This window comes from Eretmochelys imbricata, chromosome 4 (genome assembly GCF_965152235.1).
Source record: "Eretmochelys imbricata isolate rEreImb1 chromosome 4, rEreImb1.hap1, whole genome shotgun sequence".
Classification (NCBI taxonomy): Eukaryota; Metazoa; Chordata; order Testudines; family Cheloniidae; genus Eretmochelys; species Eretmochelys imbricata.
Genome location: NC_135575.1, coordinates 132,741,117 through 132,755,504, shown reverse-complemented (window position 1 = coordinate 132,755,504; position 14,388 = coordinate 132,741,117).

The window sequence follows — 14,388 nt, the reverse complement described above, 5'->3', positions numbered from 1 at the left end:
AATTAACATATGATTGTGATTCAAGCACGTTAGTGTTTGAGGATCCCAGATTAGATTAGAAAGATTTTTAAAGACACATTGGAGTTTTTCATATTTTCCCCCCAAGGGCATAGTTACAGTGGTTTGGATGCCTTAACAGTATTTTTCTTACGTTAGAGTGTTTGGATTTTTTTTTTAAAAATGTAAACCTTAATTCTAAATTTCCTTGGTTTTACATGCTTGGGTCTGGATTAAGTACAACAAGCTGGTAATGTCATTACTCTTAAATTAATGACAAGTCCTGCCAATCTTAACTCTAAATGTAGTTTTTGTCTGAGATGTAGGTCTGTCTGTGTAAATTTCGTACATGAACACTAGAACAAACCCACAGACAGTGCCACTATACAACATTAGTAATGATGGGCAGATATGCAATATCAACCTTACTTCTTCACTTTGTTTTACTTAGGTTCATACGTTTTTAAGGCCAGAAGCAACTATCCTGATCATCTAGTCTGACCTCCTGAATAATATTAGCTATAGAACCTAGCCGATACATTCTGCAACAAGCCCAGAACTTCTGTCTGAGCAACAACATATTATCTAGAAAGCTCTGCAGTCCTGATAGCAGAGGGCATTTACTTGTATCTCATAGTAGGAAGAGCAACCAACCAGTTTGCATAATCAGAGCAGCCAAAGTGCCCTGATAAATCTGGCCCTTGATTTGCAACTGACTTCTTGGTTCTGGGGGCTGTTAGTGAGTCTGGTGCTGTGTGAAAGAGGCAGGGAGAGCCCAGTCCCTGAGTCTCAACGTCTGTGCTCTTGAAAGATTTCATGGCTGCATGCCAGCATGAGCAACAGTGCTTGAAACATTCCAGGGTGCTGCTTCCTCAACTATACTGTGCACTGATGTTGAACTACTGGGGGACCTGATCCCAGAGCACGGGGGCGGGATCTGTATGATGGTCTTTACACTTAAAGTAGCAAACTATTTATCGGGTGGCCTGGGTTCCCCAGGTAACAAATGGGGAACTGAGAAACAGCGAGATTAAGTGACCTGTCCAGGGTCACCCAGGAAGACTATGGTAGAGCCAGGAACTGAACCCAGATTTCTGAAACACCAGCCTAGTAACTTAATAACAAATCCATCCTTCCTTAATAAGGGCCCATGTGCTATCTGTACACTACACGGGTCTCCTGGTGTCTGATCAGATGATAACTCAGGGTTACAGTGATCACACTGAGGATACAAATGCTGCCCTAGCCTGAACTCCGCCCGTGGTGTAAATATTGCCTGGCCTGGCCATACTCAGTGATGAGCTGCCAAAATCTTAACAACGGGTTCTCTCCTCAGCCCACGAGGGGGTCGTTGCCCACCCCTGCCCCCAGGACGCCTGCCCCATCCAACCCCCCCGCGTTCCTTGACAACCCCCCCCAGCCCCATGCACCCCCATCCCCTGTTCCCTGACTGCCCCCAGAACCGGGCAGAAGGGTCTCGTGGGCCACCATAGTGGGTGCCCACCCCACCCCTAAGAGCCAGAGATACCTGCCGGGGGGCGAGGTGGGGAGTCCTGGAGGTGCTTACCTGGGGCAGCTCCCAAGAAGCATCCGGCAGGTCCCTCTGGCTCCTAGGGGCGGGGGAGCATAGCTGGGGGGGAGCAGGGGGAGTCGCCGCTCCCCCACTGATCACATCAAAAGTGGCGCCTTAGGCGCCGACTCCCTGGGTGCTCCGGGCCTGGAGCACCCACGGGGAAAATTTGATGGGTGCAGAGAACCCACCGGCAGCTCCCCACCCCGCCCCTGGCCCCAGCTCACCCCCGCTCCGCCTCTTCCCTTGAACGCACCGCCCCACTCTGCTTCTCCGCGCCCCGGCTTCCCGCGAATCAGCTGTTCGGCAGGAAGCTGTGGAGGGCTGAGAAGCAGGCGGCGGCTTCCCACTCAGGCCGAGGGTGGCGGAGGTGAGCTGAGGCGGGGAGCGGTTCCCCTGCGCCCCCCTCCTCCGGGTTACCTGCTGCGGCGCGGGCGGCCCTCCTCGTGCCTCCCCGTCTGAGCTCACCTCCGCCTCCCTGGGCCTGAGCGGGAAGCCGTGGCCTGCTTCTCAACCTGCCCCAGCTTCCCGCACGAACAGCTGATTCACGGGAAGCCTGGGGTGGGGGGTGGAGAAGCAGAGCGGGGCGGCGCATTCAGAGGAGGTGGAGACAGAGGCGAGGTGAGCTCGCGCCGGGGTGGGGAGGGGAGCTGCCGGTGGCTGCACCCACCAAATTTTCCCCTTGGGTGCTCCAGGGCTGGAGCACTCATGGAGTCGGCGCCTAAGGCACCACTTTGGGCAGGTTAAATTTAGAAGCCCTTTTAGAACCGGTTGTCCCTCACAGAACAACCGGTTCTACACGGAACAACCGATTCTAAAAGGGCTTCTAAACTGAACAACCGGTTCTAGCGAACCGGTGGGAACCGGCTCCAGCCCACCACTGGCCGTAATGCCACAGTCTGAAAGGCCTCACGTTTGAAAATTGGCTCCACAACATCAATCACAGCTTGGAACATGTGACTGGGGGGGCTAAGTGGGGACACAGGTACGAGAAGGCAAAGAAGCGTCAGGCCGTGTAGCACCCCGGGGAACACCGCGACATCTGCTTTGGCATGGTGTTCGCCCACTAAATTCTGTGGACAACTCTGCCATTGGCCAGTAGGTGGCAGTATTATGCCACAACGTTCCGGAGCTGCAGATTTCAGGCCAAACAGGCCAGCTGGACTCCGAAGGATTCATTGGTACAAGCTGACTAAAGAGGAAGGAGAATGAATGAGTGACTGGGCTTCCCTGAGCACCAATTTTTAAAATGTCTATAAGGCCGCACTGGGAGTCCCTTATCCCCACAGCTAAACCCTTACTGACTTGAGCAGTCCCAAAGACATACACGGGATTACCTATGAGATGAACAGTTCCCCAAGTGAGTAAAAGGCTCACGACTTGGCCCTAATTCACTACATTGTTATAGATGGGCTTGAGTTTAAACACAGGGATATTGGGAAATGAATGGACAACTGCAGCCTGCTCTGCTACCCATTGAAGAGTTTCCTTGTTAAATAATAAATCTACCAGGTAAGCCTCAGTCTGGGCACTTGAACACTAAAATAGTGAGTATCTATGAATAGTTCTTTCATGTAACCGCTGCATGAAACAGACAAGCCAAAGATTTCACATCAGCTTTCCTGGGGCTATAATCCTGGTGACTTCCAAGTTTCGACCCTTTTGCATATTCACACAAGTGCCTTTCCCCTTTCTGGGCATTTACAAATGTGTTGATTTCCACTGTGCACTCACTGACAAGCACTGCCAATCACAAGACAAGCAAGATGATCTCACAAACTCCTCTTCCCTGGATGCTATTTGATTTCTGGCTTCAAGGTAAGAAATAATACAAATGTAAGGATCATTGCATTGATGTATTAAATCTATTGTATTGTAAGTTAATTTCCACTCTTCAACTGAAACTTAAACGGTATTTCAGCGTAAATCTTTGAATAACTGTGATGCCATCAGAAAAGGAGTACTTGTGGCACCTTAGAGACTAACCAATTTATTTGAGCATGAGCTTTCGTGAGCTACAGCTCACTTCGCCATCATCCTGTTTACCCCATCCTATCTCTGCCTCTCTTTTTTCTATGTCCAGATTCCAATGGGCAGAAAGTGCCGATTCAACAGAATCCCTGTCCGTGTTTCCAAGAGACACAGCCATTATCAACCGCAAAGCCAGGGTGAGCGCTAGCAACAACTTAGCTTGGTACCAAAAGCAACCAGGACAAGCTCCTGAACTTCTCATTCATAATCCTGTTAGCCTGGCCTCTAGGCTCCCAGCCTGCTTCAGTGGCAGTTGTGCTGACAATAGACTCACTGCTTACACTCTCACTATCAGCCGGGTGGAAGCTGATGATGCTGGAGAATATCACTGTAGAGCTGTACAATGACTGGCCTCTCCCACTAACACAGGCCAATGCAAAAACCTCCCTGTCCTACGCAGAGTTTGAGGTGCTTGCTAGCCTGTGTAACTGCATGATCTTTTCACTGTTATCTTTGGCTTCTCTCTCCTACTACTCTCCTATATTAATTTCCACTTGTTTCCTTTGGTCACAAAGTAGACCTAGACCTGCAAACCCTTCCCACATGCATCACATCATTCACAGGACTTCTTCCATTGATGTCAATGGAACTGCTCACAGCAGTAAAGTTACATATGTCTGCAGGGGTTGGCAGGATCAGATCCTTAATGTGTAAACTCCTCAAGTCAGGGACTGTGTGTTCCTCTCTGGTTGTACAGCACCAAGCACATCAGAGACCTGACCCTCATTGGAACCATTGGATTCCGCTGTCTGTAATACAGTAATAAATATAACAACCATGAATACACACTCCCTGTAACCCGGCCTTGTGGGACACAACTGAGAATACCAAATAGAAGACAAACTGCTGAGAAATAAGGCAGATATACCCCCAAACTGGAGGTTATTCTCCCCCGATATACACCAAACCAGCAACAAAAGTAAACTCCTGTTTCACCACACTGGCTAACAAAAAGTCACAAAAGCAGTTTCGTTAGATATTCCAGTCCTTATATTACCATCAAAAACCACTAGATTTAAAGATGAGTGGTTCTTTAAAACCAGTTTAATCAAATAACAGGTTCGTCTGATCCCAAAGGACCAGCCACACACCCAGGTCAATATACAACTTAGATCTTACCCAAAAATTATGCTGTTGCCAATCCTTTAGTATCTAAAATCTAAAGGTTTATTTATGGATGAAAGAAAGAAAGATGAGAGTTAAAATTGGTTAAAAGAATCAAATACATACAGTAAATGCAATGTTCTTGGTTCAGGCTTATAGCAGGGATGGAATAAACTGCTGGCTTAAGTCAAGTCTCTGGTTCCTTCTAAACGACTGGAAGGTCCTCAGTCCCTTGGTTAGAATGCTCCCATTAGTATAAGTTTCTAGTCAAGAGGCTTGAGCAGGAAAGAGGCAAAATGGAGGAGTTTCCAGGGCCTTTTATAGCTTCTGCCATGAGGAGGGAAACCAATTGTTTCAAACAAAGCTCTCAGCACAGCTAGTGGAAAATTACAGATGACAAGATGGGAGTTTGGAGTCACATGGGCAACTCACCTGTGCATGCCCAATTTCGCTTAGTCATTGCAGGAAGCCATTACCTATCCTTCAGATGGAATGTCCACTCAGTGTAGATGGGCATCTCCCATGGTTCACTGTGAGTTAAGTGTCCCTTGATGAGCCACTCACTTTGAATAGGTTGCAGAGTAGCAGACATGTTAGTCTGTATTCGTAAAAAGAAAAGGAGTACTTGTGGCACCTTAGAGACTAACCAATTTATCTGAGCATAAGCTTTCGTGAGGTACAGATCACTTCATGGTATTTTCCACTGAATGCATCTGATGAAGTGAGCTGTAGCTCACGAAAGCTTATGCTCAAATAAATTGGTTAGTCTCTAAGGTGCCACAAGTACTCCTTTTCTTTTTACTTTGAATAGTTGCTCCAAGATGTGCTGGCTAACTACCTTGTGGGCGTTACCCCGGGAGCAAACATTTGAAATCCAGGTATAGAGCCAATACTCATAACTTCAAATACAAAAATGATACATACATACAAATAGCATAATCATAATCAGCAAATCATAACCTTTCCATAGACATCTTACATACTACGTTTTATACAAGATTTGTTGCAAATATATAACAGCAGTTGCAACAATGATCTATATGGTCATATTTTAATCAGATAACGTCACACTCCCTTCCAGAGCTGGCCATCTCTATCTCTGGTGCAGGGGGTGGAGATCATGACTCACAGTCACTTCTGGGGAGGTTAGCAGTGCTAGCTCCAGACATCCCTTGGGTTTGTGTGGGAGCAAGGACTGCAACTGTATCCAGCCCTGCATGGGAGGGCTCCTAGCACACCCCCATGGAGGCACCACCAACAATCTGTCCCAAAGGAAGGTCCTTAGAGTCATAAGAATTTGGATAGGTCATCAGCCCAACTATCTGCTTGGACAAGGACAATGGAGAGAATCCATGAATATTTTCATGGGAGGGGAGGAGAGTAATTTAAGAGTAAATTGAGATAAAGGCTCTGAAAACTGCTGTTAAAATACCTGGGAGATTTTAACTGCTTAGATACCCAAGGCCACAAACAACATTCCTGGTGCCCTCTCCACAGATCACTTTCTGTTTTTCCATTCATAAAACCATCAGTGCTGCAACTTGACCTCATACGTTGCTATCACCAGGTTACAGAGACCAACACTGCACAAGAGTAACAGGAAATGCCCTTGCAACTAAAATGCAGTACATTTATATCAACTGATTATTTGCATAGTCACTCAGGAGGGACGTCGCCTAGCTGGGCTGTTGAGTATTTATAACTGGTCCCATTTGCACTGCCTGGTGAGCTGTTCAGCATTCCCCACGGAGACCTGGCAAGATGCACTCGCAGGCCCAGCTTCTCTGGATACTAGTGCTTTGGATTCAGGGTGAGCATTATATGAACAGGGAACAGACTTCAGAGGCAATAAAGTGCTAGCTAGGTTTAAAACAATACTGCAGTACTTATTGTGCAAACTAGTGTTAAATAAATTCTTAAATGAAAAATGCATTTAAATATCCAGCTTTAATTACTTTTCACAATGTGCCATGATTGCAAGTATTCTCTTTCCATATCTAGACTCCTATGGCCAAATTGTTTTGACTCAGACTCCAGAATCCCTATCAGTGTCCCCTGGACAGAGAGTCACCATCAACTGCAAAGCCAGTACCGGCATTAGCAACTACTTAGGCTGGTACCAACAGAAATCAGGACAACCTCCTAAGCTTCTTATCTACGATTCTACTAACCGTGTCTCTGGGATCCCAGCCCGGTTCAGCGGCAGTGGGTCTGGGACTGATTTCACTCTCACAATCAGCAGCGTTGAAGCTGAAGATGCTGGAGATTATTACTGTCAGCAACGCCAGAGCTTCCCTCTCACAGTGATACAGACCAGTACAAAAACCTCCCTGTAAAGAGAGAGAGATCGCTGCTTACTGCTTCTCACAGCTGCCACCCGGAGGGCGAATTTTATCAATGAATCCAAATGAGAAACAAAGTCACTCAAAATGCACTTGACATTTTATACAACATCTAAAATCCCAAAGTCATCAACACACACACACAGGAATCCGTTCCCCCTCTACTGAACTCCAGCTCCACTAGGGTGGAGCAGCAGTACAAGTAGGGTGGTACGGTACGCCGTAGCAGCGAGATATTTATAGCGGGTATGGCGTACCGGAAAGAGGAGGAGCAGAAGGTGGGGCTGCTGGGCGACCCACGCCCACAACTCCTCTGGCGCAGCGGTACCGCCCGCCGCCCTTCCACGCAGGTTCTCCTCCGGTCCGTACAGCAGCCAGCCCCGCCAGAGGGCTCGCCCGGGAACCCAGGGGGAAAAGGAGCAGAACCCCCCCCCATCTCTGGGGGGCAGGGCTGGGGATGGCATAGCTGCCGCACCAGAGAAGCTGCAGGTGTGAGGCTGCCCGGAGGCCCAACGTTCTGCTCCTTTCCCTGCTGCGGTTCCCAGGAGAGCCCTGAACTGGAGCAGAACGTGGGGCCACTGGGCAGTCTCACGCCCGCAGCTCCTCTGGCGCGGCTGCTGTACCACCCCCAGCCCTGCCCCCCAGAGATAGAGGACAGGGCTGGGGGCGGTACAGCAGATAGAGGAGACCCTGCGCGGAAGGGCTGGGGTGGGTACAGCAGCCGTGCCCGGAGGAGGACAGACAGAGCCTTCCCCACCCCCTTGAGGTAAGGTGGGTGGATCATGGGGAGGGGACGGGGAGAGCGTGAGGGCCCTCGGCTGAAGGCATGGCAGGGCTGGGGGGAACGTACCGGTAAGAAATGGATTCCACTTGCACCACTGCAATTCAACCTGGATGGTTTTATCCCATTAGATCTACAGGGAGCATTTTCAGTAGGCAGGACTTAAACTCTGCCCCAGCACTGAGGCCAATATTAATCCCTGCTATTGCAAAACTTGCTGTGGGTTGTTTGGGGACCTGGAGTGGTTGTTGCTTTAGTGCTATTGGGGCATTTTGTGCATCAGATGAGGTACACCCTGTGTTGTGATAGGCCCAGATCGCAGGGGTATGGTTCAGGCCCATTCAATTAAGCCATCAAATCAAAAATGAATGTTTGAAAACTCCACAGGTGGAGTCAATTTACATGAGCTTTGCACGTTTCACAAAGAAACAAACATTTTCTCCCTGCGCCACGGAGCTCTTTGAGAACAGCACTGGCTGGGACTTCGTGGGGATCACTCCAGAGCTGCCTCCTAGGCTCATTGTCTCTGGGTCCTTGGTTTTTGCATTCCAGGTAAGAAATAAAAGCCAACCCAGGCTTGGAGGCAATATCGCATCAGGGAAAAGAATCTAAAAAGATGAGAAATAGACTATCACAGTACTTTATGAATTACACCTTAATACGTTCTTAACCTAGAAGGGACTGTCCGCACAGTCCTGAGCTTTACATAACTGTTCTAATAGGTCAGGTCTGTATGGCTGTTCTTTCTAAATCTAGACTCCCTAAGGAGAGATTGTGACAATCCAGAGTCTAGAATCCTTGACAGATACCTCCCTGCTCTCCATCGAGCATAGTGAGTTCACCTCTGTAGGTGTCACAGCTGGGTGTCAAACTATCTCCCTTTCACTGACTTCATGGCAAATCCAAACAGGAAGGATCTCAGGTCTTTGACTGATTCTGCAACTGAAAACTGAGAGCGAGTGTGACAAGCTCTCGAACGGCATCACTGCTCAACCGGAACAAGGGCAAAGTAAAGTCCTACTGCAGCCTGGCCTGCTTGGTGTGTAGATACAGCTGAGCTGTTTGTAAGAAACTCTAATACCCTTCTTATTGCTGGGCCAAATCCTCCGCTCCTTCCTTACCCTGCATTTATGTGTCAATACAGCTGTCATACTCATAGACTCAAAGACTTTAAGACTAGAAGGGACCACCAGATCATCCAGTTTGATCACCTGTATATCACAGGCCACCAATCCCACCTAGTACCCGCACACTTAACCCAACAACAAAAATTAGACCAAAGTATTACAGCCCAGTAGTACGTAAGACATAATATGTTTCCTATTGCTGGGCCAAATCCTTGGGTCCTTCCTTACCCTGAGAACATAAGAACAGCCTTACTGGGTCAGACCAATGGTCCATCTAGGCCGATGTCCTGTCTTCTGACAGTGGCCAATGCCAGGTGATTCAGATGGAATGAACAGAACAGGCAAACATCGAGTGATCCATCCCCTGTTGTTCACTCCCAGCTTCTGGCAGTCAGAGGCAACAGAAACTCAGAGCATGGGGTTGCATCGCTGACCACCTTGGCTAAAAGCCATTGATGGGCCTGTCTTTCATGAACTTATCTAATTCTTTTTCGAACCCAGTTATACTTTTGGCCTGCACAACATCCCCTGGCAATAAGAAAAGGAGGACTTGTGGCACCTTAGAGACTAACAAATGTATCTGAGCATAAGCTTTCGTGAGCGACAGCTCACTTCATCGGATGCATTCAGTGGAAAATACTGGCAAGGAGTTCCACAAGTTGCCTGTGCCATGTGTGAAGAAATACTTCCTTTTTTTGTTTTAAACTTAGAACTATTATTTTCATTGGGTCACCCCTGGTTCATGTGTTATGTTTTGGCGTAGATAACACTTCCTTATTAACTTTCTCAACACCGTTCATGATTTTATAGACCTCTATCATATCCCCTTTTAGTCCTCTCTTCTCCAAACTGAAAAGTCCCAGTCTTTTTAATCTCACCAAATATAAGAGCTGTTCCAGACCCCTCATCATTTTTGTTGCTCTTCTCTGTACCTTTTCCAGTTCTAATATATATGTTTTGAGATAGGGCAACCAAAACTGCACACAGTATTTAAGTTGTGGGCAAATCGTAGCTTTATATAGTGGCATTATGATATTTTCTGTCTTATTATCTATCCTTTCCCCAATGGTTGCTAATATTTTGTTAGCTTTTTTGACTGCTGCTGCACATTGAGTGGATGTTTTCAGAGAACTATCCACAATGACTTCAAAATCTCTTTCTTGAGTAGCAACAGCTAATATAGATCCCACCATTTTGTATGTACAGTTGGGATTATGGTAGAAGGGTGGAATGTTGTGTTTGCCACATGTCATAAATATAAAGGGAAGGGTAAACCCCTTTGAAATCCCTCCTGGCCAGGGGAAAGCTCCTCTCACCTGTAAAGGGTTAAGAAGCTAAAGGTAACCTCGCTGGCACCTGACCAAAATGACCAATGAGGAGACAAGATACTTTCAAAAGCTGGGAGGAGGGAGAGAAACAAAGGGTCTGTGTCTGTCTGTATGCTGGGTCTTGGCCAGGGATAGACCAGGAATGGAGTCTTAGAACTTTTAGTAAGTAATCTAGCTAGGTATGTGTTAGATTATGATTTCTTTAAATGGCTGAGAAAAGAATTGTGCTGAATAGAATAACTATTTCTGTCTGTGTATCTTTTTTGTAACTTAAGGTTTTGCCTAGAGGGGTTCTCTATGTTTTTGAATCTAATTACCCTGTAAGATATCTACCATCCTGATTTTACAGGGGGGATTTCTTTATTTCTATTTACTTCTATTTTTTTATTAAAAGTCTTCTTGTAAAAAACTGAATGCTTTTTCATTGTTCTCAGATCCAAGGGTTTGGGTCTGTGGTCACCTATGCAAATTGGTGAGGCTTTTATCCAACATTTCCCAGGAAAGGGGGGGTGCAAGTGTTGGGAGGATTGTTCATTGTTCTTAAGATCCAAGGGTCTGGGTCTGTAGTCACCTAGGCAAATTGGTGAGGCTTTTTACCAAACCTTGTCCAGGAAGTGGGGTGCAGGGTTTTGGGAAGTATTTTGGGGGGAAAGACGCGTCCAAACAGCTCTTCCCCAGTAACCAGTATTAGTTTGGTGGTGGTAGCGGCCAATCCAAGGACGACGGGTGGAATATTTTGTACCTTGGGGGGAAGTTTTGACCTAAGCTGGTAAAGATAAGCTTAGGAGGTTTTTCATGCAGGTCCCCACATCTGTACCCTAGAGTTCAGAGTGGGGGAGGAACCTTGACACCACAGTACTGCTGTCCAGCCTGCTAAGCCGTTAGAGCTGCCCAGTGCTTCTGTTCCTGGAGCTCCGGTGTTACCAGCACAAGCAGAGGATGCAGCCTGCTAGTGTTATTCATAAAGACAGACCAGACCAGACGTGGTTTGGTGACAAAGGCACTCAGCCAGGTTTATTGCCCTCAGGGCACAGTACTAGCATCCCATAGGAGCTACAGGTACACTAACATGAGTGCCCAGTGGCAAGGACCGGCTCAGTGAGCAGAGGGAATTTCTGCTGTCCCCTCAGCCACACTAAGGGTTAAGGCGAGGCACTCCGACATTTATAGACTGAGACAAACAACTTATGTACCACCTTACGTGTTTCATGACACCTGCTTGTTACCTCCCCTTGTACCATGGTCCTGATGTCTAAGTCAAAACATCCCTATTCGTCACTTCTGTTAACCCCTCTTATCCTGCGCTAGGTTGGAGTGTACCTGAGTTCGCCTTCTGGAACGTGGTTACATACATACCCAGTGCCTGGTACTTCTTCAGAGTCCCTGTGTTTTAGCCCCGCTAGCAGTACCCTTGCCAATTTCCTGTCCTGGACAGTGAACTTGTAAGCATCTGCTTTAATACATGGCCTTACTTTGGTTCACAGCTTAGCCTGGTTTTGCTGACTGTGGTTCAGGCCGCAAGTCTTGCACCAGGCCCCGTGCTCCAGGCTCTCTCTACCTCTACTACATGCATTACTTTGCATTTATCAACACTGAATTTCACCTGCCATCTCGTTGCCTAGACACCCAGTTTTGTGAGATCCCTCCGCAATCTGCTTCGTACAGAACTGTCTTGAGTAGTTTTGGATCATCTGCAAATTTTGCCACCTCACTGTTTACCCCTTTTCCTGATCATTTATAAATATGTTGAACAGCACTGGACACAGTACAGATTCTTGGTGGGCACCACGATTTACCTCTCTCCATTCTGAACTCTGACCATTTATTCCTACTCTTTGTTTCCCGTCCTTTAACCCTTTACTGATCCATGAGCAGACCTTCCCTCTTATCCCATGACTGCTGACTTTGCATAAGAGTCTTTGGTGAGGGACCTTGTCAAAGGCTTTCTGAAAGTCAAAATATACTAGTATCATTGGATCCACATGTTAGTTGACCCCCTCGGAGAATTATAATAGATTGGTGAGGTATGATTTCCCTTGACAAAAGTTGTGTTAACTCTTCCCCAACAAATCGTGTTCATCTGTGTTTCTTCTTTACTGTAGTTTCTACCAATTTGCCTGGTAATGAAGTTAGGCTTACCAGCCTGTAATTGCCAGGATCACTTTTTTTAAAAATTGGTGATACCTTAGCTAACCTCCAGTCTTGTGATACAGAAGCTGATTTAAGTGACAGGCCACATACCACAGTTAGTAGTTCTGCAATTTCATATTTGAGTTTCTTCAGAACTCTTGGGTGAATACCATCATGGTGACTTACAACAGTTTAATTTATAAATTTGTTCCAAAACCTCCTCTACTGACATCTCAATCTGGGACAGTTCCTCAGATCTCTCAACTAAAAAGAATGGCTCAGGTGTAGGAATCTCCCTCACATCCTCTGCAGTGAAAGCTGAAGCAAAGAATTCATTTAGCTTCTCCAGCATGGCCTTATCTTCCTCGAGTGCTCCTTTAGCACCTTGATCATCCATGGCCCCACTGATTGTTTGACAGGCTTCCTGCTTCTGATGTACTTTAAAAAAAAATTACTGTTAGTTTTTGAATCTATCTTCACATTTAAAAAAGCTAGTCACATTACTCATGGGAAAAATTATGTATTGCAAATTTGGAGTAAAATTTTCCCAGGCACAAAGCAGATTAATTAGCATTTTGACGCTTTTATGAAGCTTGAGTGGTTCACTGACCTTATTCTGGCTCCCTGCTCAGGGTGAATTTCACCCAGAAACATTTTTTATTTGTTTGTTGCTCTGCTGGTTTATTGTGTTATTTGTGTTTCTGAGTCCTTTCCAAGTGGATCCTGCAAACTAGTTTTAGCCTATGGATTATATATAAGCTTTTCCCCTGGACTAATTGTTCTTCATCGTGAATGAGTGGTCACATGAGTCATGTGTTGTTTTCTCTGCTCTCTGTATGGATGGCTGTATCCTTGGGGCTGCTGACCTGACCCCATTATTCATTTTTATTTATAATTCACCAAAAAAATGTTTTTATTTCACTTGCCACAGCCACAGAATTGTCACTATAGTGCCACAGAATCCAGCGATCTGCCCCAGGATTCAGGTCAAGCTTGCGTCGGAATACACAGGGCTCCAGGTAGCTGGCTCAAAGAGCAGAAAATGAGACCTGTTTATTCAAACTGACTTTTTAATTGTAGGTTTCAGAGTAACAGCCGTGTTAGTCTGTATTCGCAAAAAGAAAAGGAGTACTTATGGCACCTTAGAGACTAACCAATTTATTTGAGCATGAGCTTTCGTGAGCCACAGCTCACTTCATCAGATGCATACCGTGGAAACTGCAGCAGACTTTATATATACACAGAGAATATGAAACAATACCTCCTCCCACCCCACTGTCCTGCTGGTAATAGCTTATCTAAAGTAATCGTCAGGTTAGGCCATTTCCAGCACAAATCCACGTTTTCTCACCCTCCACCCCCCCCCCACAAATTCACTCTCCTGCTGGTGATAGCCCATCCAAAGTGACAACTCTTTACACAATGTGCATGATAATGAAGTTAGGCCATTTCCTGCACAAATCCAGGTTCTCTCACTCCCTCACCCCCCTCCAAAAACCACCCCCATACACACACAAACTCACTCTCCTGCTGGTAATAGCTCATCCAAACTGACCACTCTCCAAGTTTACAAGTTTAATTGTAAACGTCACTTTCCTTAAAGAATCTTTTCAAGCCTGTTTCCTTTTATATTCAGTGAGAAGAGCCTCCACATCCCCACTATGGAGCCTGAACACAGTCCTCAGTTAGGGCCAGATTCTGACAGCCTGACTCACATTGAGTAGTGCGCTACTCTTTGAACAGCCCCAATGATTTCAATAGGACTCTTTGAGGAATCTGGCCTTGTGGTAAAGGTAATATACAGACATCAGTGCTTTCAGGCATCCAAATCCAGCTACTCCCAGACACATGCCAGGGACGTTTGCATAGCTATGTTTATTTTGCATATCCATGCATGAGTGGCATTTCCCTGTAGCTCAGAGGAGTTATAACGGCTCCATGTCACAGATCATGGTGCATTGAGCAGCAGCTGTCAGTC